At 46.2% G+C, this 24,710-nt stretch overlaps 1 long non-coding RNA gene across 1 annotated transcript; it reads right to left on the bottom strand.

Annotated features, from left to right (window-relative positions):
* Positions 1 to 16,977: 16,977 nt before the first annotated feature.
* Positions 16,978 to 17,887, bottom strand: LOC103265454. Its single transcript, XR_504637.1, has 2 exons — positions 17,756 to 17,887; positions 16,978 to 17,611 (listed from the first exon to the last, which is right to left on the bottom strand). It is a non-coding gene; the product is annotated as an uncharacterized LOC103265454 (long non-coding RNA).
* Between the last annotated feature and the right edge of the window lie 6,823 nt (positions 17,888 to 24,710).

Raw genomic sequence — 24,710 nt, 5'->3', positions numbered from 1 at the left:
CCGGCAGTTCCGGCCACCCGGGAGGCCCGGCGGCAGGCGCGCCGCCGCCGGCAGGTCGAGGCTGCGGCGGCCGGGAGCGGCCGCGGCACTCCCGTCTGGGCGACCGAGGGAGACTCCCGCTCAGGGAGAAGGCCTCAAGGGCAAACCTGCAAGAGCAAAGTACACAGGAGCTTTGGGAGACGAGCTTGCTGAGCTGGTAAGCAGAATGCACAGACATCTGGTAAGGGCACCGACAGGGTCTCTTACGGAATTTTACGTGGGAGGTACACAAGTGCCCTCACCCAATGCTTAACAACCAAGAGTCGGTTATTTTTAAAGAACAAGGTAAGCACGCCTCTAGAAAAAACAGATGATGCTACCAAAACTGCATTTTTGAAACGGCAATGTCTGAGCAACCAACACTGACTAAGCCCAATATAGTCTCTCTCTCTACCCACTACAATTAAAAATTCTAGAAAAAAATACCAAAAAAAAAAAACTACTTGAGGATTCTGGAAGATTAATTCCAGAGCAACCAGTAAAAAACGAGCAAATAGATTAATTAAAAAGAAGTGAGCAAACACACACACAAAAAATCCAAAAAAGTCAGGAAAGAAAAAAGAGAAAAACAAAAAGCAAAAACAAACAGAAATCCTAAAATGTAGGCCTAAATATCCAAACATATCAATTATTACAGTAAATGTATATGGCCTAAACATACCAAGTAAAAGACATTATCAATTTCTATTTTTTTAAGGTTCCGTTATATGATGCACAAACAAGGGAGAAATAATAAAAACTCTATCCAATTTATTCCAGAATATAGGAAAGGAATTAACATTCCTCAATACATTTTGTGAGGTAATATCTTGATTCCAAAATCCAACAAAAATATTACAAGAATTTTTAAAATAAAAAACTACAGACCAATTTTTCTCTTGAATGTAGACACAAAAAGCCTCACAAAAATATTAGCAAATACATTCCAATAATATTTATAAATAATCACATGAGGTTTATCTTGGGAATACAAGGTTGGTTCAAGCTTGCAATCAATGTATCATATTAATAGATAAAAGAAGAAAAATCATGTTATCATCCTAATGTATGCAGAAGAAGTGTTTGACAAAAGTTAGCCATCATGATTTTTTTTAACACTCTGCAAGCTAATAATTTAAGGAAATTTATTTAACCTGATAGGGGCATCTACCAAGAAAAAACCTACAGCTAACATCAAATTTAATAGTGAAAAATGAAATGCTTTCCCCCTAAAACAAGAAACAAGGCCAAGATCTCTATCTTCATCTCTCTTATTCAACATCATACTGGAAGACAGAGCTAAAACAATAAGGCAAGAATATGAAATAAAAAGCATACAGATTTCGAAGCAAAAATAAATATCCTTTATTCACAGGCAACATGATGTCTATGTAGAAAGCGCCAAAGAATCTACAAAAGTAGCTCCGACAACTAATAAATAAGTTGAGCATGGTCACAGGATACGAAGTCAACATACAAAAATAATTGTATTTGTATACGCTAAGAAAACCACATCCATAATGTGTTTAGACCACTTGCCAAAAATAATGAAACATATAGGTATAAATCAAGCAAAACATATGCAGGGCCTGTAAGTAAAAACCTACAAAACACTGATAAAACAAGAAATTCCAAAAAAAAATAACAAGTAAGTGTTCAGGGACTGGAGATTTAGTATTGTTGTCAATTTCCCATAAAGTGGTCTACAGAGTCAACGCAGTCCCAATCAAAGTCTTAGCAGGAATTTCTGTAGATATTGACAAACTGTGTCTAAAGCGTATTGGGAAAGGCAAAGGGAATATAATCATCAAAAAAAAATCTGTAACATATAAGAATAGAGTTCAAGGACTCCCACTACCTGATTTTAATACTTATCCTAAAGCTACAGTAACCAAGACAATGTGATATTGGTGGTAAGATAGACATACAGAACTATGGAAGAGAAATGGAGTCCAGAAGTAGACCCAGACAAAGGTAGTCAACAGCTTTCTAACAAAAGTGCAAAGACAATTCAATGGAGGAAAAAAACAGCATTTTCAACAAATGGTGATTAAACAATTGGGTAGACAAAAATCAAAACTTCACTGATTCATCCATCAAGATAGAGAGCAGAGCCCATCACACTCCCCCCGGCAATTCTTCCTGTTGCTGCTTTGTTGTCAACTACCTTTCCTTCCCCCAGCCCTCTGGCACCATGCTTGTAATTTTGCCTTTTCCAAAATCACACACACATACGGTAGGTAGCTTTTGAGTATTGTATATTGCAGTATAATGCATTTGATAGTCATTCAAGTTCTTTTGTTCTTCTTCTGCTGTTGCATAGTCTCAATTGTATGTCTGTAACACAATGTGTTTATCCAACCCCCGGTTGAAGACTTTCACCTTGTTTCCAGTTTTTTTGTTGAATTCTAGAACTACTGATTCTGTGTGCTAGACCTCACATCTTATACAAATACTGACTCAAAATGTATCATAGAAATAAATGTGAAACTATAAAACTGACAGAAAAAAATCTTCGTGACTTTGGCTTAGAAAAAGAATTTCTAGATACATCACCAAAAATATGATCTACAATAGATTTTTTTAAGAGACAAACTGTGTTTTATCAGAGACTGTTCTGTGAAATATATCATTGAAGAAATGAAATGACAAACTACAGACTGGGAGAAAATATTTACAAATCACATATCTGACAAACCAAAATTTCTATACAGAATATATTTTAAAATCTCAAAATTCAACAAGAGAAAAACAAACAATCCAATATAAAGTGAGCAAAAGATTTGAAAAGGCACTTTGACAAATATTAAGTACAGATAGCCAATAAGCACATTTAAAGGTGTTTTACATCATTAGTCACTAGGGAAAAGGAAATTAAAACCACAGTGAGATACACCTACATGTCTATTAAAGTGACTGAAACATTTTTTAAAACTTGGTAATTCCAACTGTTGTCTAGGATGCGAAGTCACAGACACTTTCCACCAATCACTGGTGGGAATGATAAATGGTAGAAACACTATGGAAAACAGCTTGATAGTTTCTTATAAAGTTAAATGTTCATTTACCATATGATCCAGCAATCCTGGGCTTAGGTAGTTAACTAAGAGAAATAAAAGCTTATATTCGCATAAAATCCTGTACATAAATGTTTATAGCAACTCTGTTCACAACTAGTACACAGAATCAGTAGTTCTTCTAGAATTCAACAAAAAAACTGGAAACAAGGTGAAAGTCTTCAGCTGGGGGTTGGATAAACACATTGTGTTACAGACATACAATTGAGACTATTCAACAGCAGAAGAACAAAAGAACTTGAATGACTATCAAATGCATTATACTGCAATATACAGTACTCAAAAGCTACATACCGTATATGTGTGTGATTTTGGAAAAGGCAAAATTACAAGCATGGTGCCAGAGGGCTGGGGGAAGGAAAGGTAGTTGACAACAAAGCAGCAACAATGAAGAATTGCCGGGGGAGTGTGATGGGCTCCGCTCTATATCTTGAATGTGGTTACATTTGTCAGAATTCAGAATTATACACCAAAAAGGATAACTTTGACTAGATATAAAGTTAAAGAAAATTAAAACAATTTCAAAAAACAACGTCAAGAATGAAGGAAAAATAACATTACAGATGCAGAAGAGATGTTTTTTAGTAATAAGAAAACAATATGAATAACTTCATACCATAAATTTGAAAATATAGTTGATATAGTTGCTATAGAAAACTATCAATTACTAATATTGACTCAAAGAGAAATCAGAAACTTGAACGGACAAAGAACTATTAAATAACTGTATATGCTGCCAGTCAAAAATCTTTTTCTTAAATACACAGCAAGCTTAAATAGTTTTACAGGCAATTCTTTCCAAGATTCTAAACATACCAACCCATCTTATTAAAAATACTTTTTAAAACTCATTTCAGTGAACAGAAAAAGAAAAACTATTCAATTCATGTTATGGGACTACTATAAATTCAATATCAAAACCAGATAAAGACAGTACTAAAGAAAAGTACAAGTTTGTGTGTGTGTGTGTATACACATATATATGTCATATACATATGTATATATTATATAAATATATATAATGAGAAAGTTCACCAAGAATCCTGGAATCAAGGCCAGCACACAGAATCAGTAGCTCTTCTAGAATTCAGCAATACATCATTTAAAAAGTCATTCTTAAAGTGCCATTCATAGTTCTATGAAAGACTAGCAATAAATATAATGAAGTTGTTAATGTATTTATGAAAAATATTCCAAAGAATATAAAATACCAAAATGAATAAAAATATATATTATGTTCATGAATGAGAAGACTCATTTATAAAAATATCAAATTTTCTCATATTAAACCATAAAATCTAACCTATTCCTCTTAAAATGTCAACACTTTTTTAATGGAGTTTAGCAATCTGATCCTTAGACTCGTATTGAGTGGCAGAGAGAGTAGAAAAGACAATTTCAAGAAGAAAGTATAGACAGTATGAAGACGTACCAGATGATGAGATTTGTTATAGAAATGGCACCATTGAAACAATGTGGTATGAAACAGATAGATTAATGGAACAAGGAGAAATCACTGAAACGAACTCAGGCAAATATAAAAACTTGACACATGACAGAAATGGAATTAAAAACTAGTGAAATAAGGCCAACTGATTAATAAATGGTGCTGGCACAATGATACAACTATCTGTGTATCTGTGTATCAGATATGTGTTTATGTAAATCCATATAAAATATAGAGGTTGATATTTATCTGTGTGTGTGTATATATATATATAAGAAGATCATTTCATATAGAATTTATTAATATATGTATTGTACATATATTCCTATTGACAAAAAAATCTAGGGATTATAAAATTATAAATGTGAACATGTAAAAATATTTAAAGAATTTTCCCCCTTCAGATTTAGTAAGGTATGATTGACAAACAGAATCACATATATTTAAGGTGTACAAAATGAAGCCTTGATATTCATACATATTATTAAATGGTTGCCACAATCAAGTTAGTTAACACATTCATCCCCTCAAATAGTCACCTTTGTTATGATGAGAATATTTAAGATGGACTCCCTTAGCAAGTTTCAAGTATACAATACAGTGCTCATTAATTACAGTCACCACTGTGTTCATTAGACACCTAGGACTTACTCATCTTATAACAGAAAGTTTGTGCCCTTTGGCCCACATCTCTCCATTCCCCCACCCGTAGCTTCTGCAACCACCATTCGACTCTTTGTTTCTACGGCTTTTTTAGATTCCACGTGTAAGAGAGATCACACAGTATTTGTCTTCTCCTGTCTGACGTTTTCATTTGGCGTAATTCCATCCAGTTTCATCCATGTTGTCACAAACAGCAGGATTTCCCTCTTCTTAGGCCTGAATAATATTCCGTTATATACATATGCCGCATTTCCTTTACCCAGCCATCCTTCAACAGACACTTAGGTTGTTTCTGTATCCTGGATATTACAAATAATGCTGCAAAAAACACAGGAGTGCAGATATCTCTTTGACATACTGATTTTGTTTCCTGTGAATATATATCTAGAAGTGGGATGGCTGGATCATATGGAAGTTTATCGTCAATTTTCTGAGGAAACTCAACACTGTTTTCCATAATATCTGTACCAGTTTACATTCTGACCAATGGTCCATCCTCACCAACACTTCTTGTCTCTTGCCGTTTTGATAATAGTCATTCTAACAGGTGAGAGGTGATGTCTCATTGTGCTTTTGATCTGCATTCCTCTGACGATTAGTGATGTTGAACGCCTTTTCGTGTACTTGTTGGCCATTTGTACGTCTTCTCTGAGAAAGTCTATTCAGGTCTTTTGTCCATTTTTTAAAGTAGGTATTTGTACTTTTGCTATGGAGTTGTATGCATTCCTTACATATATTGACTACTGACCCCTTATCGAATATATGATTTGCAAATATTCTCTCCCATTCCATAGGTTGCCTTTTTATTTTGCTGATTGCTTCCTTTGTTATACAGAAGCTTTTGCTTTGATGTAGCGTCTCTTATTTATTTTTGCACTCGTTGACTGTGGTTTGGACGCCATCCCAAAATTTCTTAGACACAATATCAAGAACATACACCATCAAGAAAAATAAAATAATAAGTGTGACTATATTAAAATTCAAAAACTTCTGTGTGCTAAAGATACTTTAACAAAGATAAATGGTAAGTCATAATCTAAGACTATACATTCCAATTCATATAACCATTATGGAATTAGTATCAAGACTGTAAAAAAAAACTCCTATAAGGCTATTGGAAACAAATAATTTAATGGTCAAATTCACAAGAGATAAAATCCTAATGGACCAAAAGCATATAAAATGCCACTTAATTTCACTAATATTCAGGAAAAATGCAAATCAAAACAATAAGACACAATTCCACATCAGAGCACATCACTAGATTGACCATAGCAAGTGGTGGTTATGGCTGAGGGGAAATAAAAATATTCACAAGTTGTTGGTAAGAATTAAAATTTACATAACCACTTCCAAAAGCAAACTGGCAAGATCAAATAAAGGTGAAAGTGCACATGCCCTATGGCTCTGCAATCTCACCTCCAAGTGTATGCTGGAGAGGGGTGTGGCACCGAGTCCAGATCCGCTCAAGAATGTTCACTGCTGCAACACCAAGTCCATCAGTAGGAGACTGGAGCGATCATCGGGGTATATTCCCACAGTAACATGAAATCCACCGGTAAAATGAACGAAATAGAATATACACATCTCAACAGGGACAAATCTCAAAAATCTAGGGTTTCATAAAAATAACAAAGGCAGGTACATACGTATAGTATGACACTGTTTTCTTAAAATGTCGATCATTACTTGGAAGGCTGAGCCAGAAGAATGGTCTGAGCCCAGCAGGTTGACGCTGGAGTGGCCATGAGTGCACCACTGCACTCCAGCCTGGGTGACGGAATGAAACTCCAACTCAAAAATAAAATAAAATGTGGATCATACACAAATATATGTTCTGTTCTTAGACACATGGGGATACATGAGCCAAATTATAAAAGCGTGATAAGGAAGGATACATCACACGTCAGGGAGTGGCCCTGGGGTGAGGGGAGGAGAAAGGCTTCAACTCTGTGTAGAATCATTTGCCTTAAGAAAGAAGGTGGCCGGGCTTGGTGGCTCCGCCTGTCATCCCGCGCTTTGGGAGGCCGAGGTGAGTGAATTGCCTGAACCCGCGGGTTCGAGACCCACCTGGGCAACTTGGCGAGACCGCATCTCTACAATAAATAAATCAAAAAATTTGCCGGGTGTGGTAGCGTGTGCCTGTAGTTCCAGCTCCTTGGAAGGCAGAGGCGGAAGGATCGCTGGAGCCCAGCAGGTCGAGGCGGCTGCGGTGGCCGGGAGCGTGCCACTGCACTCCAGTCTGGGCGATGGAGTGAGACTCCGACTCAAAAAAAAAAAGAAAGAAAGGAAGAAAGACGACGGACAGGAGAGAAGGAGATTGAAACAATGGATGATAGGAAGATGAATGTATTTTATATTTCCCCCATATTTGTTTATTTGTGCTTGAATTATTTTTTATCAGAAAAAGAAGGAAGGGATAAGGGAGGGAGGGAGGAAAAGACTAAATAGAAATTCTCCAAAATGTTTAGAGCCACGATCTCAGGGTAGGACACTATGGAGGATTTTATTCTTTTATTAACTTTTTTCGTATTTTCTAAATTATCCACAGTAAGCATGTATGACTTTTATAAGCTGAACAAAAACAATAAATGCTCCTTTTTAAGCACCTTGCTAAGCTGTTGTGATTTAAAAGCCTGGATTGTAGCAGAGATGCTGATATTTGGACGTCTAGGCCAGCTCCCAGAGCGACTTGTCCAAGACAGGTTTCTGGGGGAACTGATAAGCGAACAACTGAATTTAAATTTCAGTATCAGTACCACCACCTCGGGCCTCGGGAGGTGAAGGTTCCAGGAGTCTCAATCCTCTGCCAGCCTCCCAGAGGACAAGGGCTGCAACAAGAGATAAAAGTCAGCTTTGTTGTTCTCTCTGAAAAATCTTTGAAAATCATTCTTTAAAAATCGAAGTGACAGTCCCCATAGCCAGGTTATCACAGACCCCGCAATACCCTCAAAGACATGAATGGGTAACCCCTAAAACACCAGCACGTGGGCATGATCCTACGTGCCTCACGTGGGCACCCTGCTGTCTATCCGCAGTGGCTTTTACATGTGTTACTGAAAACAACTCTAGGGAGTCTTATTAGCCTTGTCTCCATTTTACAGTGAAAAATTGGAACTCAGAGAAGTTTATTAAGGTGGACAGGACCACTAGCTATTAAGTAGGGTAGATTCAACATCCCAGGAGGCCATCTTGTGTCCTAATTGGTGGAATGCTGGGCACTGGTAACAAACTAAAGAGAGAAATAAGACTAGAGAAGTGTGGAATATTCCCAAAAGTCCGAAACCCACCAAGAGAGCAGCCTCAAATGCAGGGACAGGGCAGGGCCTCTTTTGAGATCAGACCCTGACATCCTGTCCCCTGACACCCGAACTCCAATCCCACCCAGCAAACAGGGCGTCTTGTAAGTAAGAGAATCCGCCACATTCATTGCACCCGCCCATTCTTCCACTTCCCACTTCCCCCTCCCACCTCCCATACGTAATTATCAGGCCCTTAATGCTAATATATGAGAGGTTTAAGTACCTTGGAAGGGGCTAAATGAATGGGAATGAGAAAATCCCAGTGTTTTCGCCCATCAGTCTTTCTGATTGCTCTTAACTCTATTTCCTGGACAGGATCTGTTGCCGTCAAGCTCCAGGCTAGTCATTTTTTATCACCATCAGGAAAAACACACAGTACTTAGAGCAGCAGGGGCCCTCTTAAGATCTAGGCAGGAGGTAACCCACAGGGCAGCTATTCCCAAAAATCGGAACTGGCTCTGGGAGGCCCTGCAGGTTTCTGCACACCAACTACACTCCTGAGCTCTCAGGAGAGGAAGGAAGAAGGCTGGAGCCTTCTAGACTGCCTCCTGACTTTCTCCCCAAGACCCCGGACCGCCAACCCTAAACCTCAATCCAGGTCCCATACCCCGAGGTGACTTCATGTCCTATCCCACAGGGCAAGTTCCAGAAAACTGGAACTCCTCGTTTTTATATGAAAGTGCCCCAATTTTTTAACAGTGGCAACTAATTTTTTAGTCTCTAAGTACTCGCTGGACCAGATGAAACAAGACTGTGGGTTGAACTGGCCTCGGGGCTACCCTGGGTCTGTGGGCTGGCTCGCAGCAGGTCTAAGTAACACAACAAAGCAACGCCAACAGTAGCAATGACAGAAGATGGCGTTCATCCACCACGCCCTCACCATATGCCAGGCAGTCTGTGCCACAGTCACCGCCATAAGCTCATGCTCCACCAACCTATGAGACAGGGTGGCAGATGTCGGGGTGCCCTTGGCCCATCCCAGATGCCAGGGGCTGCTGGGGCGAGCGGGTCATGAATGCGGACGTCAGTCCACCCAGGAGCCTCCCCAGTCTCTCCACGCTCCTGCCCCTGGGCTTCCTTCCAGGGACAGAGCATGAAGTCTCCAGTGTGGGAGCAGGGCTGAGGCCAGGGATCGACCACCAAGCAGGGGTGGAGGCAGCCCTTGTCCCGCGGGAGCAGATATCAGTGGGCACACGCCTTGACCTGCACCTCTGGAGGCGCAATTCTGAGGGTCACTGGGCACGCCACCTCAGAGCATCCCAGCAGGAGTGACCCCGGCAGTCCTCAGCAGTGACCACCTCAGCAAAGCTCTCTTCACTCACTTCTCCATCTTACCCCCTCCACTCCATCTTCACCTCCCCAGCGCTCCGGCTCAGCCTCTGCTTTCAGAGGCATTCAAATCATGAGAGTCCTTTGCAGAGACCCTTTCCTGGAGAAAGCCAGTCGACCTTCGAAGCCCGTGGCTGGCTCTTGCCCTCTGCCTCTGAAAACCTGTCCGTGAGTCCAGGAGAAGTCAGGCCAGGAAGGTGGCACGCCTGCCAAAGAGCAAGTATCTGCTCAGGAACCAGGCAGCACTGGCCCCATGCCTGCCCGCGAGGGACCCAGGAAGAGTCCAGGAGGACAGAACCCCCCCCCTCCATGGGACTCCGCCCCCCCGGGTGCTGGCCCGCCCTCGCCTCGAGCTGCGGGAGCTCTGAGCTCCCCCTCGAGGCCAATGCGACCCATTCAAGCCTGGAAGGTCAAAGAGCAACAGGCCTGAGAAGCGGGGCCTGGAAGTCCTTCGCTCTACGGAGGGGAAGACCGAGAGGCGACCCCACTTCCCAAGACCCCACTGCGGCCCATGATGAACCGAAGGCACATAAAGAACACAAATGAGCCCACGGGCTTCTCCCCTCCCAGGACCCAGCGCCGCACCCACTGACTCAAGGGGGAAGGAGGGGGCCCAGCCACACTGGATCCGCTTGGGTTCAGTCAGGAAGAAGCCGGCGAAGTGGGCGAGAGAGGCCCGGGTGTGAGCAGTCTGGGTGTGTGAGGCTTGCCGCCCCAGCAGACAGGCAGTGCTGGGGGCTACCCCTCCTTCCCACCCTTCCCAGGAGAGTGGACCCCGGATGGGCCCTGATCTGGCTACAGCATGGGCTCCGTCCCCGCTGGGGGATCCCGGGCTCCCAGGCTCCCTTCCCCAGCTCCGTGGGTTGTCCCTGCACCCATTGCATGGCCACAGCCAAGAGAAGCCGCTGTTGGCCGTTTCAGCCCACGTCCGGGCTGCCATTCCTCATAGCGGTGGGGACCCACGAGGGGCCTCTCCAGGTCTTCTCTACGTCCGCCTGGGCAGCCACTGGAACCTGGCCCTCTGAGGCTGACCTCCCTCGGGAGAGAAGACAGTCCAGCTACCGCTCTCCACCCAACTCACTGCCCCCTGCCACCTTCGCCAAGCCTTTCAGCCCCTTCGTGACCCTCCCCAGTCTGGCCACCTTTGTGGTTCTGCTCCCGGATCACAGTGTCAGTCCTTCTCAGCAGTGTCCAGCCCCCCTCCCCCACCCAGGGGAGCAGGATTTGGGTCCTCGCCGCTTGGGCCAAAGTCCCACTTCTCCCCCTCTAGAGCTGAAACTGTGTCAGAAACTCCCCCCCACCACCACCACCATTAACTTCAGCAGGGCTGGACTCCAACGCCCAGCGGCCAGGGAAAGGGAGGGAGCCGGGGAAAACGGTCTGCTCATGCCTACTCATCGCATCCGGCGTGCCGCAGAGCCCGTGAGTGGGCAGGGCCGCCGCGCCACCCCCATGCTCCTAGGGGGAGCCTGAGCCTCAGGGCCACCAAGCAAGGCCGGGCCTGGAGCCCGGGCGCCTGATGCCACGTTCTTCATCTGCGCATCCTGCGTGCTGCCAGCCAGCACCTTGCAGCCCACACGTTCACTGGACAAGCACCTGAAGAGCACTAGGCCCTGCTGAGGCTACCTGAGCACCCGGGGCTCTAGGTGAGACTCTGGACCAGATGTTCCTTGGGGCCAGAAAGGGCCCGTGCTCCCGGATGCTCCTCACGGTGCCCAGAAATGCAAGCACGGCGGCCTCTGGCCTGGAATGCTCTCCCAGAGGGCCCGAGAGAAGGCAGGAACACAGACCCAAGGAGGAAGACGAGAAAGCTCTTGTACAACCCATGTAAAAATGGCAGGGGACCATACACACACAGTGTCCCAATGTCAAGTTCCTGGTGTTCTCGCATTCCCATAGTTACGTAAGATGTAGCCAAGGAGAAAGCTTAGTGAAGTGTACATGGGGCCTCTCTCTACTATCCTTGCAACTTCTTGTCGATCTATAATTATTTCAAAATAAAAAAAGTGATTTTAGAAGTGCTCGTAGAGTGCCGATGTCTTCGTGGGATGGTGACATCTGAGGGGAGACTGGCTGCAGACGCCCCACTAGTCTGCCCCGGGGTGCGACCTGTAAGGATGTGCTGAGGGCCCACTCCCAGCGCGTCTCCAGCTCAGCGCCAGATTCGCTGTTCTCTTCTTGTCCGCCTCCAGTCTGCAGAGACAACTCCAAAGAGAGCATCGACTCCCCCACACCCACAGGAGAGACCCTGATTTATCTCCTGGGTTGGGAAGGATCTTGGCAGGGCTGCTGGGACTTTCAGGAGGAGAGCAGGAAAACGATTAAGTGTCAGGGTGTTTCACTGTCTGGGGCGGCAGCAGGCCCGATTTACTGTTCCGGGAAGGACCAGATCAACGTCCATGATAAAACGAGGATTGGAGGCGACCAGAAGAAAGTGTGGAGAGAGCTTGGTGGTAGGAGACTCATAGAAAGGCTCAAAATGGGGACTTTGAGCCCCTACTTAAAAATAGGCTGAGAGCATTCCCGGCAGCCCTCTCCCTTCCCCCTATGTTCCCACTCAGCATCCCAACATCTGAGGCAAGATAAAGTCCGGAGGGCCTCTCCCTCCCCAGGGCTGCTCAGTGCAGTGTGTGGGCCTGCCCATGCCCAGGAAGCTGATGCTGACGTTCTGTAAGAAGCATTTCTTTGTGCTGATGCCATTCTAAGCACTTCTTACACATTGGCGTTTGTCGCCCCCATCAGCCCCCTCTCTAGAGGAGGGCCCATTTCCCAGGTGAGGAAGCTGAGCCTGAGAGAGGCTAAGGACCTCATTGGAGGTCAGAGAACCAGGTCTATCTGGCCCCAACGGATTCTCTGAAATGCTGCCTCAGGCTGCGTCCTGCAGTGGCAGAAATGGCACAGAGTAAGAACACGTTCCTTCGGGACAGCTGGGGTCTCCACGGGTCAGGATGAACGCCTGAGTGAGGAAAGCAGGCAGTGACCCCAGAAAGCTGGGGGTGCTGTCTTGGCCACGACTCAGCCCCTGCATGTCTCTCCAACCCTCTCCGAAGTCCATGCCCAGCCGCCATCACACCTGACCCAGAGGAAGAAGAGAAGGGCTGTCCAGCCTCACTCGCAGATGGTAACACTGAAGGACGAAGGCCAGGGCCTCACAACCGAGCTGACACCACCCCAGGTTTCTCACTCTGTGGCATGGAGAGTCCCTGCGGAAAGGAGATGTGGGAAGATGCCTGTGAGTCTTGGCATGAGAGGCGGTGCCCCTCGGACAGCCCAGGTCACGGGCAGCAGAGGCAGCAAGGGCCGGCGTGCGGCTGCAGGGATCTGGGAGCTCCTGGCCTTCTCCCTGGCCTCCACCCCCTCTGCTGCAGCTTGCCCACGATGTCAGCTGCAGCGCTGACCTGGCCAGGGGCCGCGAGTGACTCTGCTTTACCGGAGGCGCCTTCTCTAGGGGCTGGGAGGCAGCGAGGAGCCAACGGTCCTCTCCGGGACTGTATCCCCAAGCACCCGTCCCCGCCTGCCCCGGGGCCCGGAAGCTCAAAGAGCAATGCGCTGAGAGAAGCAGGACGGACTGAGCCCATGGGCCCAGGACCCTGTCTCCCCCCAGCCACTAATTGGCCACATCCCCTTCCCACATCTATATGCTCTCCATGCTCCCCCGCCCCGTGTCAGACTGTCCTGAGCAGGACCCTGAAGTCACAAAGCCTCCGGGCTAGTAGCATTGAGAGGCACTCCTAGAAAAGTCCCTGTGACCACCCAGATGTGCCTAAAAAGTCGAAGCACCAGACCCTCGGTCCCCGGAGAGGAAGACTGCATTGCTTCATTTCCGGTGGTGTCCCTACCTAGCAGAATGGAAGGGGCAACTTCCAGAGAGGGGTAGTAAGGGATGGACAAGGGGCTGCTGGGACAGGGGTGGGTGGAGGACAGTCTTCCCTGCCCTTGTCTCACCTCATCCTCCCTACTGCCCTGCCAAGTCCGTCCTCCCATCCTACTTGACAGACGGCCGCAATGGTGAGGAGGCAGCCAGAGCCAGGGCTCAGATCCACGTCATACACCTCCTGAGCTCCTTTCCCCAGACAAGACTGAGCAGAAGAAAGGATGGACAGGTCCATGCTCGGTCAGTCCACCACCGTAGCCCCCAGGACTCAGAGCTCCCACTCAGTTAATCTGGTCTTCCGTGGACAGAATGAGTTAGCAAGAAACAAAATGAACACAAAATATAGAAAACCTGGCTATAAATTAATACATGTGATTTCCTACGCTAAATATACTTACCTTTCTAGCACCCATGATAGGTTTACAAAAATAAATATTTTTGACCACAAAGAACCCACCATCATTTCCAAAATTATATTAAGTTGTATGGGCCAGGTTTTTTTATCACAATAAAGCTAGAAAAGAGTAATTAATATTTAATTTTTAAAACCTAACTGCTTAGATGTTTGATTTCAACAATTCAAAAGCCTCCTACAAAACTCTTGGATTAAAGAGAATTTGCATGCTATTTAGAAAAGACCAAGAAGCTGTTCATATAATCATATCAAAGTTTATGGTATGCAACAAAGCAGACTCAGAGGAAAATGAACAGCCTTTAGTCAATCTCATTACTGAACAAGAATAAAAATAAATAAAAAGAACTCAACTCAATCATTAGAAAAAGGAGAGAAAGTACAGCATAAGAAGTGGGAGAAGGGAAGCGCCTCCATAAGTAGCCCCTGGCTCAGCCCAGGGAGGAACGTCCAGGTCCACTTCACTTGCACGTGGACAACTTGCAAACAGCAACGTAATATGGAGGCTTGAGAATCTTTTGTAGAACATTTTATGTACAGAAACTATTGAAATAAACATTGCAGGATGCTTTCTTACAGAACTGTTTTTATGTAAAGTTGTAATCTTTGTAAAACATTAAACGGGCGCAGCACAACTTCAGAGCCAGACCAGAGGCTGTGAATGAGTGTCGTCGGCCTGACCCCCTGCGAGCAAATCCCACCAGGGACAGAAAAGCCCAATGCAGCCTCTCTCACTCTTGTTCTCACTCTTGTTGTCTCTCCATTTTTAACTGCAGTGATCAGATTCAAAAACTGAAATGACCATATATACACGGTTATATCCAAAATCATACATATACGGTCTGTTATAGCCAACTCAGATTATGTGGGAAGAGAAATTGATGATAACGATGTTAAGGTGAATTCATGAGAGTAATTAATAATGATTACATGCTAAAGTTTTATAGTATATTATATATAATATATATATGCACACACACACTGTGCGAAAAAATGCAGACACTTCTTTTTAAATTTTTATTTTAAAGATGTGGGGTACAATTCAGGGTTAGGTATACAAACAGTTGTTGTACAGGTAAGTTTGGACCTGACTTTGGTCCCCACACCACCTGGTTTGAGATCAGGTACTTTTATTGTTGAACTGTGACCCAGCCCCTCCCCCACCTGCTCTCTCCCCTGGCAGTTTTCCACTACCGTCAATCCCTTTCTTACAGTATTATGATAATTGTTCAGGGTCTGCTTAAGAGTGAAAACACATGGTACTCAGTTCTTTGTTTCTGCGATAGATCACTGGGTATTACGGACTCTAAATCCATCCAAGTTGTTGTGAAGTTCATAATTTTGTCCTTTTTTTGGTTGTATAATATTCCATTATGTATATGTACCAAACTTTTAATCCAGTCTACTTTCGATGGACAGCACGGTTGGTTCCATGTTTTTGCCACTGTGAATAATGCTGCAATCAACATGTGTACACAGGTATATTTTTGGAGAATGATTTGAGTTCCTCCCAGTAATTATACACATTTTAAGAACAGTCATCTTGGGATGAAAACTTTCCATTCTACTGTTTTAAGAATGGGTTATGTGCTTATTCAGTTAACTCCTGTCTCATGTGCTTGTTGTTTGGTAGACTTCTGTGGCGAGCATGCAAGTTGCTCCAACACCACAGCAGAAGAGGCAGGACTTGCTGCTGTGTGAGGCCTCCCGGATCTTCCCTTGTGCACATCACACACAGCGCCATGTGTCTCCAGCCTACCACGGATGTGTGCAATTGTCAGGCATGTTGAAGATCTGTTGTACATACACACCCCCATTTTCGCTGTACTTCCCCAACGTTCTCGAATTTCAGATACCACTTCAAAATGGCTTTGTGCTCCTCAAACAACGGAGCTTTGCCGTTTTTCTTTGACTGTCCTGTCTGTCCCAGGGTGTTGCTAGCATTCACTTGATTAATGCCATCTTTTGAGCAAACGTCACACTATGCACTGCTACCATAATTCAATTTGACTTCAAAAAGCCATACACAGATAACATCTCTTAAAATTTGGATACATTTTTTGGCATCCCTGGTGTGTGTGTGTGTGTGTGTGTGTGTGTGTGTGTGTGTGTGTGTGTGTGTGTACATATAAACAGAAATGCCCATGAGTTAAAAAGACCATTGATGAGAGCAGAAATTTGAATCAAGTGCCACAGAAAGTCCACAGTGAGAGATGCCACACAAGTGAGCCTGGCAGAGGACCTCAACAACTCCAGTGCCATGGCTGAAGACGGGTCCCATGATACACTCGTCCTGTCCTTGGGAATGCAGGACAAGCTGGCTCTCTGGCACCTAGGACCACAGGCTGCCTGAGTGAAACACAAGCGTCTCCTGTGTTTGTGACAGCGGCTCTTCTGCCAGAAGCCAATGAATTCCCAAGGTACAGAGGCTAGAGCTTGGGGCCCATGGGCCTCCAGAAAGCCTGCTGCTAGGGTGGACCTCAAGTGAGTGTGCATCAGAGAACGGTATCTGTGAAACTTTAGCACGACTAGAAAGATTTCACCTTCATCAAGAAACAAAGCCAAAAGAAGAAGACACGGTAAGGAAGTGAGGGAAGAGGAAGAGGAGACAAGGACAGAGAGCCAAAGGAAGAAAATAAGAAATGAAGGAAAGAAGAAAGCAACTTAACACACAGACAAATGCCCACCAGCTTTCAACTCTGACACATCTGCTCATCCAATTTCAGAATCACCCGGCGTCCCTCCCAGCACCTTCCAGGTCATTCTCATCCCGCATAATCTCCCAGGCCCAAAGCAATGATTACCCGTATGATGTATACAGTCTTGTGTTTGGTTGTAACTAACGAAGTAACTACTTTATCTGTAACAACTTTATTGAGGCATAATTTACATACAGAATTCACTTGAAACTACTTTTAAAGAATGTATAGTAAGTCATTAGGAATGGAACCAAGTGATTGGAGTTCTTTGGGATCCTGCATGTGCTGAATGGGATCTCCCCCAAGAAGTGGCTTCCAAGGACTGAACCTTCTGATCCTTCTTTAAGCAAGAGGCAAGGACATGTGAATTCTAGGAGGCAGGTGTGACTGCCTGTGCCCAGAACTCTGGACATTCCTGTAGCCTGCAGAGCCCCATTTCATCGCACAAATTATTTCTCTGAAAGCTGCTAAAAAGGATTGTGGGCTATAATTAGAATAAGGCCCTACAGGATTACAGCCACAAAGGTAATTACATAATCATTTGGAGCTGACTGGCACAGTGGAAAGACGGTTTCCTAAGGAGTGGAGTGAGGGGAAGAGCCAGGCACCTCTTGTGGAGCTGGGGATGCTAAGACCCCTTTCTCATGCCAGTTGGACCCAGAAGCAGTTGAAGACGAATCTGAAGAACTGCAGTTCCTCGCCAGGCTTCTTGGGCATCAGTCCACCACAGACTTCATGGATGATATTGAAACCGCCCAAGATGGCCCAAGCTGGACTTCTCAACCACCTCCTGTTAAACACAGGAAACAGACAGGGGGTTTGAGAGCCATCAGCTACTTCCTGTTTGTTTCATAGAAATCCCATCTGTGGCACATATGTGACTGCAAGCACAGTGCTCCAGCCACATCTAAAAGTACAGAGAATCTGTTCTTACTTTCCTGAAGCCTGTGTAGCACTCAACAGTTTGGAGTTTAGCAAGCAATGTCTAGCTGCCGATACTGAAACAATTCTGTTTCACAATGGAGATCAACATGGCAGCACGTGACCTTGGCTTCCAGAGATGTCTTGATCTCGTAACAGTTCATTCTGTCCAACAGCAGAGATCTGTTCAATGTGCTTCGTCTTCCATAACTTTTTAAGATCTCACGCACAACTGAGAAAAAAAATACCTTGTCAGTCCAAGTGTCCTAAATTTGGGTCCCCCAAAAATGGTAGCTGCATAAGTAGACCACATCTTTTGAAAGCCATGACGATAAATCGCATTAATTTAGACCCCATTAATCTGGAGTACGTACTAATCCCATAGGCCTAGGAGGAAGCTTATCTTAGAAGAAAGAGTTTGCTTTCTAAGCAAAGGAGGATGCAAACAAGCCACAGTAAGTGTAACCTACTTAGAAGCAGATGCTGTTCTTAAAGGAAAAGTTGCACAATAAGTTGTGCTGCTTGGGAGTCCTAATCTCCCAGCTCACCCTCCACCTCCGACACTGGCCAGCCACCCCCAGTGCATGGAACCAAGTCCTTCACCCGTTCCAGCCGCCGCAGCATTTCCTCTGATGCTGGAGTCAGAAGTGGGAATGCTTCGGAGGGCCACTGGTCCTGTAACCGTCTTGGGGAAACTGAGTCTGGATAGGGGATGGAAACAGCCCAGAGCTGCCCACCTGCCGGCCAGCCTGGTGATTAGAACTCCAGCGTTGCCTCCCCCAGATTGAAGTTCTATTCTCAGCTCTGCCCCTTACTGGGAGAACATGGACACGGGACTTGACCTCATTAAGTCTCCATGTGTTCATCCATGTCATGCAGATGAGGGCAGAGCCTCCCCACCCACTGAGGTCCAGATAAAACTGGCCCAAGCTCCAACTCTGTACGTCCTATCAATGCCCGGCCCAAGATCTCTGTAAACCCTGGAGATCGTCTCTGCCCCAGAGTCCCGCTTCCCTGCACAGTTTCTGTTCCTCGCTGCACTGACTCACATGAGATCCCCAGCCCCACCCTCAGCTTGCACACACTCCTTTATGAGTGTGGTTGACTTTGCCGCAGGGAGGTGTCTCAGGTCGTGTCCCGAGCAGCACCGGAGAGGGCCTGGCTTCTGCACTCCCTTGTCAGTCAGTCATGGGCTGTGGGGATGTCATTAGTTCAAGGCAATGTCCCAGAAAAGGGGGCAGCAGCCCACACTCACAGCAGCCATGGGGTGGGGGCAGCAGCCCACACTCACAGCAGCCATGGGGTGGGAGCAGCAGCCCAGGAACCACAAGTCGCCCGGGCACCACCAGGACCCACGGCAAGAGAGGAGGCGGGGGTGGTGCTCTGCAGCTCTCACTGCAAAAACACAGCTTCATGCCTTGCCTCAGGCAGTGCTGCTCCTCAAACAGCCTTGGCCACACCCCGGGGTGCCCCCACCCATATCAAGGCTATCTTGACCCTTTCTCTCTTTCCTTGTGTTCTCTGCTCCTCTTTCTCCATTCTCTCCCTCCCTCTGGGGAACAAAAATCATCATCATCATCTCATTTTCTTCTGCAGAACAGTTATTCATTCCTTTATGCCTCTGTTGCCTGAGCTTCTGCCAACACCCTCTGTACATGGTGACCAGCAACCCAGTTTGCCGGTTTTAGCACGGAGAGTCCTACATCTCAGGAAAACCTCAGTCCCAAGTAAATGGGAACAGTTGGTCACTCTCGCAACTGTTCTTCCAGCCACCGAGACCATCGAGGCTCCCTCCCAAATGGACAGTGCGTAGGAATCGGCTAAAATGGCTAATCATCTTTTCTTTTTAATCATGAATGGGTGTTAAATTGCATCAAATGCTGCTTCAGTCTCCATTAAGAGACTCACACGGTCTAATCTACCAATAGAGTAAATTACATGAGTATATTTTCTAATGTTGAGTCATCTTTTGTTGCTAGAATAAGCCACATTTGAACATGCTGTGATTTTTGGATCTCTTACTTGATTTGATATACTAATATTTTATCAGTAACCTCTGTTCCTAAATGAATTTCATTCACAGCTTTCGTTTGCTTCTTTGGTCTGATGTTGGTGCCTGGAATAGACTCGCCTTTTAAAATGAGTGTGAGAACATTTCCACTTTTTTCACACCTATTTCCTTCCTGCCTAGCCAAGGATATGAGGGGGAAAGCAAAGAAGAAAGGAATCCAAAGACATAACACAGGAAGTTAACCTCAAGGTGAAGGACTTCATGTTTATATCCAGATGACACAGTGTGTTCACGGAAAACTTACCCAAAATGACAGGCATCAAGAAATATAATGGTTAGATAAAGAAAATAATTCCTCATGCAGTTACAGAGGGGAAAGAAGCATTTTCAAGGGAAGGGAGGACTCATGAAATCATGCTGGATTCAGACTCTTCCTCAGCAGAGGAATCCAGAGGATTACGGAACAATGACTACAACAGCAGTGAAATAACCAGAAATACCATGACCATTTGGTTTGTCATTCGAGCAAAAAAGCAACAGGAAAACCCTCTCCAAGAACATGAAAGAACTCAGGGAACACAGCAGCCATGAACATGCTTTTAAAATCCCATCGACAGTTAAGCCCAGGCCAGGTTATCAAAAGGAAAAGGAAATCGGAGAAGCCACAGTATTAGGAGGAAAGACAGAGATGTGGGATGTAGGGGAGGGGCAGAAGCTGGGGGGCAGGGGGGGAGAGGAGGAACCAGAGGGGAGGAGATTCTCAACTGTGGTCAAAGCCTCTCTCCTGCAGTTACAAGGAAACCCATACAGGTTTCAAGTCGTCCTTAAGATACAAGACTCAAGAGGCAGGTGTTCTCCAGCACGAAGAACTCAGGCAACACAGCACCCATGATGTTAAAAAAAAAAAAAAAAAACTCACAGTAGAACAGAGAGCATCCACACAGAAGGAAAAAGTCTTGAAATGGAAAAGTCATGAAACATGATAAGAATTAAACACAAGCCGGGCTCGGTGGCTCAGCCTGTAATCCTGCGCCTTTGGGAGGCAGAGGTAAGTGGATGGCCTGAGCCCGCGGGTTCGAGACCCGCCTGGGCAGCGAGACCTCATCTCTACAATAAATAAATAAATAAACCAGCCGGGCGTGGTAGCACACGCCTGTAGTTCCGGCTACTCGGAAGGCTGAGGCGGAAGGATCGCCGGAGCCCAGCGGGTCGAGGCTGCGGTGGCCGGGAGTGGCCCCTGCCCTCCAGTCTGGGCGACGGAGTGAGACTCCAACTCAAAAAAAAAAAAAAGAATTAAATACAACAAAATATGGAATTAAAAGAAACTCAGTAGAAAAGAATTCAAATAAGCCTATACGTGTAGATGAGGTAAAAGACTAGCGAACGAAAGCTGGTGGGAAGCCTTCACCCGAACACCGCTCGTGTCCTCAGCTTTACCGGCACAGAGCCCGCTGAACACATCCAGGACAGAAACAACCTTAAAGCAAAATGACACCTCCTCATGTTGTTTTTCATCCCTTTTTCCCTTAATCCTAGGGACCCTTTAAGCACAAGGGATTTTGAGGTGAAGAAACGTTGTTCTGGAGTTCAGTCATTGTTTCAAGTTTCACCTTAGGTTCTTCGCTGCTGCCATTAAATTCAAGCAAAATTCACCTATTTTATTTTAAAAGGACTTGTGCAGAATAACCCCGTTTTATCAGACTGCTTCTAGGTCAGACATCTGTATATATTCCTAGAGAGACACCTGGAACATCCACCACCCAATTTTAACAATTATTTCTGGATGGTGAGATGTCAGATTGCATATAAATAAACTCTTCCTTTTATTTCTGTTTCTCTCTTGCACTTGAATTGTATATGAGCATGCATTCTTTTTATAAAATCAATAAAGTCATTATTCTTTAGGAAAGGAAGAGAGAAAGAGAAAGAGGGAGAGAGGGAGCCCTGAGGTTCTCGGTGTGGTGAACTCTCAACAGCAATGGCAAAATTAAAATGGGCACATGGTACCAGACGCGATGTCAGAGGCTGCTACCCGTGCTTGATCTCCCCAGGTACGCCCACCATGTCAGAGGCCCTTCTGCTGCTTGCAGATGTGGGGACAAGCATGGGAGTTCAGAACTTGCCTAGAGGCCCCCAGCTAGCATGTGAGGCAGAGCTAGGACTGGAGCCCTGGCCGGTCTCAACTACAGTCTTGCCCCAGCTGTTACACCCTTGCTTGTCCTTCCCTGCAAAACCGAGTCTTTGCTGCAGGTCCAGTTCTGTGTCCTCAGACAGAACGGAGAAGCAGGGCTGCCCGGGTCCCAGCAGCTTGCTGCTTCTCAGGAGGCACTAACAGAGGCGGCACATCCAGGATAAGGGAGGGGAGGGACAGTGAGGCAAGGCTTGGGGCAGGGGTTCCATCCTGCCCTCCTGCTGAAGGCGGGGCACAGATAGGCTGGGGCCTTCCTGAGGAGGGGGGGCAGGACTAGAGGGTCCAGAGTGGAGCAAATGAGAGCAGCAAGCAGAGGGGCAGGACACAACCTGGAAAAGAGGCAGCTTGGAGCACAGTCACCATCTTCTAGCACCAGGGTGTCTCAGAGAGAGGAACCCAGTGAAAGGAGCTGATGCCGGGCGGCGCCAGACAGGACACAGCACAGCAAGGAGGGCCTGGAGAGTGTCCACTCGCTCGAGTGTCCAGGGAGGGCCTGGAGGTTTCAGCCAAGGAGACTGTGGAGAGGATTCCTGCCAGATGGGAGGGTGGGCTCCATTACCCTTGCAGAGGACATGAGCTCTTTCTGCGGCTCAGAACCATCACATCTAAAACAGCGCCTTAAGATTCCTTAGGGTCGGCATGCTTCCCTACAAGTTCCTGTAGTTTTGAGATGAGCATGGCCCAAAGCTGGCCAGCTAGGCTTTCCCAGTCCCCTGGCCACGATAGGGGGTTCCGGTTCCAAAACATAATGTAAGTTGATTGATAGCATCACTCTTAAGACTTCGGCTGGAACCACTAGGGAAGGGAGTTCTCTTTCTGCAAGGCCGCCTTGCTTCATATTTGCATGGCAAGGAAAGCCACTTGGGTGCTCAAGGTCAAATAAGTCCAAGTGACTTTCCATGCTAGCTTTTTCCTGAAAAAGTAGTGAAGTCATGCATCCAAGCACCGCAACCCTCCTCTACCTCACCGACCCTGTGATGCCAGGAGGAAAAGGATCTGATTCCCCATTTACCAGTGGAAATTAAACCGAGAGAGAGAGAAAGTTAAGGCCCTGGATCAAGCCATGCCTGATGTCTAAGCCTTTTGACTAAGTCAATAAATTGCCCTCTTTGCTTTATCTAATCATAGGATGTCTTTTTTCATCAACATCTGCAAGCATCCCAACAAAGCATGTTCCAAGGGCCCTTCCAGTTGGGATTTGGGGACTCCTTTATCCTATAAATGCTTCCCTGCCAAGCTCATGTCGGTGTTCCTGACTGAGTCTCGACTGCACAGTTCCTGAGAATTGTCAAGTGAAGCAGTTACTTTAATTGTCAAGTAAAGCAGTTTGCAAGTGGCCGAAGCCCCCTGAGCTGACACCTACAGGGAATCAAATGCTGCACGTGGACAGTTTCCAAACAACCAAAACACACATGCCATGTATTTACCAGCCTCCCCATCAGAGAATCCTCCTCTGGCTTGGGGACAGAGACTGCCCCCTTCACCCCAGGCCGACCTCTGCTTCAGAAGACCTGGAAGAGAGGGCTTCAACTCTCCTACTCATGTCCAGGAAGGAAAATTCTGGGGTGGAAAGCAGAAGGACTTAGAGGGTACAGAGGACATTGATAAAGGCCCTGGCTAACTTCCCAGGGAAGGTGGTCCTGTGGGGACCTGGGTGATCGGCCCCAAAGGCTGCTGCTAGTGAGGACTGTGAGCTGGGGGAGCTGGAGGTCCCCAAGGATGCCAGCAAATGAGGTAGGGGTGAGGGTGAGAGGCATCTCCATCCTTGAGCCTGCCGAGCTCCCAGTGGAATTCCCGGCACACGCCCAGCTTCCCTTGGTACTGCGGGGGCTAGCCTTACCCCTCCCCCACCAACTGCAAGCACGGCGTGCAGAGCTGATGTGGCACATCTCTGAACACTCTCGGTCCAACGTCAGTGCTCAGAACCAAGTGAACAAATGAATGAGTGAATGCACCTTCCGTGTGCCTAGCACTGGTCTTGGCTCTGGGTTTCCAGGAACTTAAGGCAGGCAAGGTTTCTCTCTCGTTACGCCTCCATTCTTTTAAAGCACGCCTCTAGATGAGGGGAAAAGTAGGCCATCTTGGCCAGGGCCTGGCATTCGGTGACATCAGACTGCCTTGGGCAGTCCCTGTCAGTTAGAACTGGCTGACCTTCTAACTAGCGCTAAATGTCTCCTGTCCAAGTCAATTTCTTCAAGTGTCTGCACAGGCGTGGCATTTCCACATTCCCTTGAGCAGAACTGACACAGGAAGGCGTGGTGAAGTCATGGGGGTGAGAAGCCCGTGGGAGGAGGCTGCTCTGTCTCCTGAGTTCACACAGAAATCGGATTCAACCTCGGACCCAACTGCACCTTTCTGCAATGGGCTTTCCTATGGCGTCCTCACGTGCAGCTGAGTGTCATAAACCATTTTACTGGAATCTAGAATCCATTTCTATGGCCAGACCAGGGTGTGACACTCCAAGGGGCTGAGTGCTTGGGGTCCTGTGCAGAGAAGCCCCCTGCTCCCTAGCCACCAGCACCGGAGCTCTGTGATGTCAGAACAGCAATTTCGGGGGGACCCCTTTGCAAGGCCCCCTTGCTTCCTGTTGGCATGGTAAGGAGAGTCACTCAGGTACTCAAGGTCAAATAAGTCTGAGTAACCTTCCACACTAACTTTTTCCTTAAAGAGTAGTTATGTCAGCCGTGCTCAGTGGCTCAGCCTGTAATCCCGCCCTTTGGGAGGCTGAGGTGAGTGGATTGCCTGAGCCCGCGAGTTCGAGACCCG

Source organism: Carlito syrichta, unplaced genomic scaffold (genome assembly GCF_000164805.1).
Source record: "Carlito syrichta isolate Samal-C Ts95f unplaced genomic scaffold, Tarsius_syrichta-2.0.1 Scaffold98137, whole genome shotgun sequence".
Lineage (NCBI taxonomy): Eukaryota > Metazoa > Chordata > Mammalia > Primates > Tarsiidae > Carlito > Carlito syrichta.
Note: the sequence above shows the minus strand (reverse complement) of the source record. Positions and strands in the feature narration are given on the sequence as shown.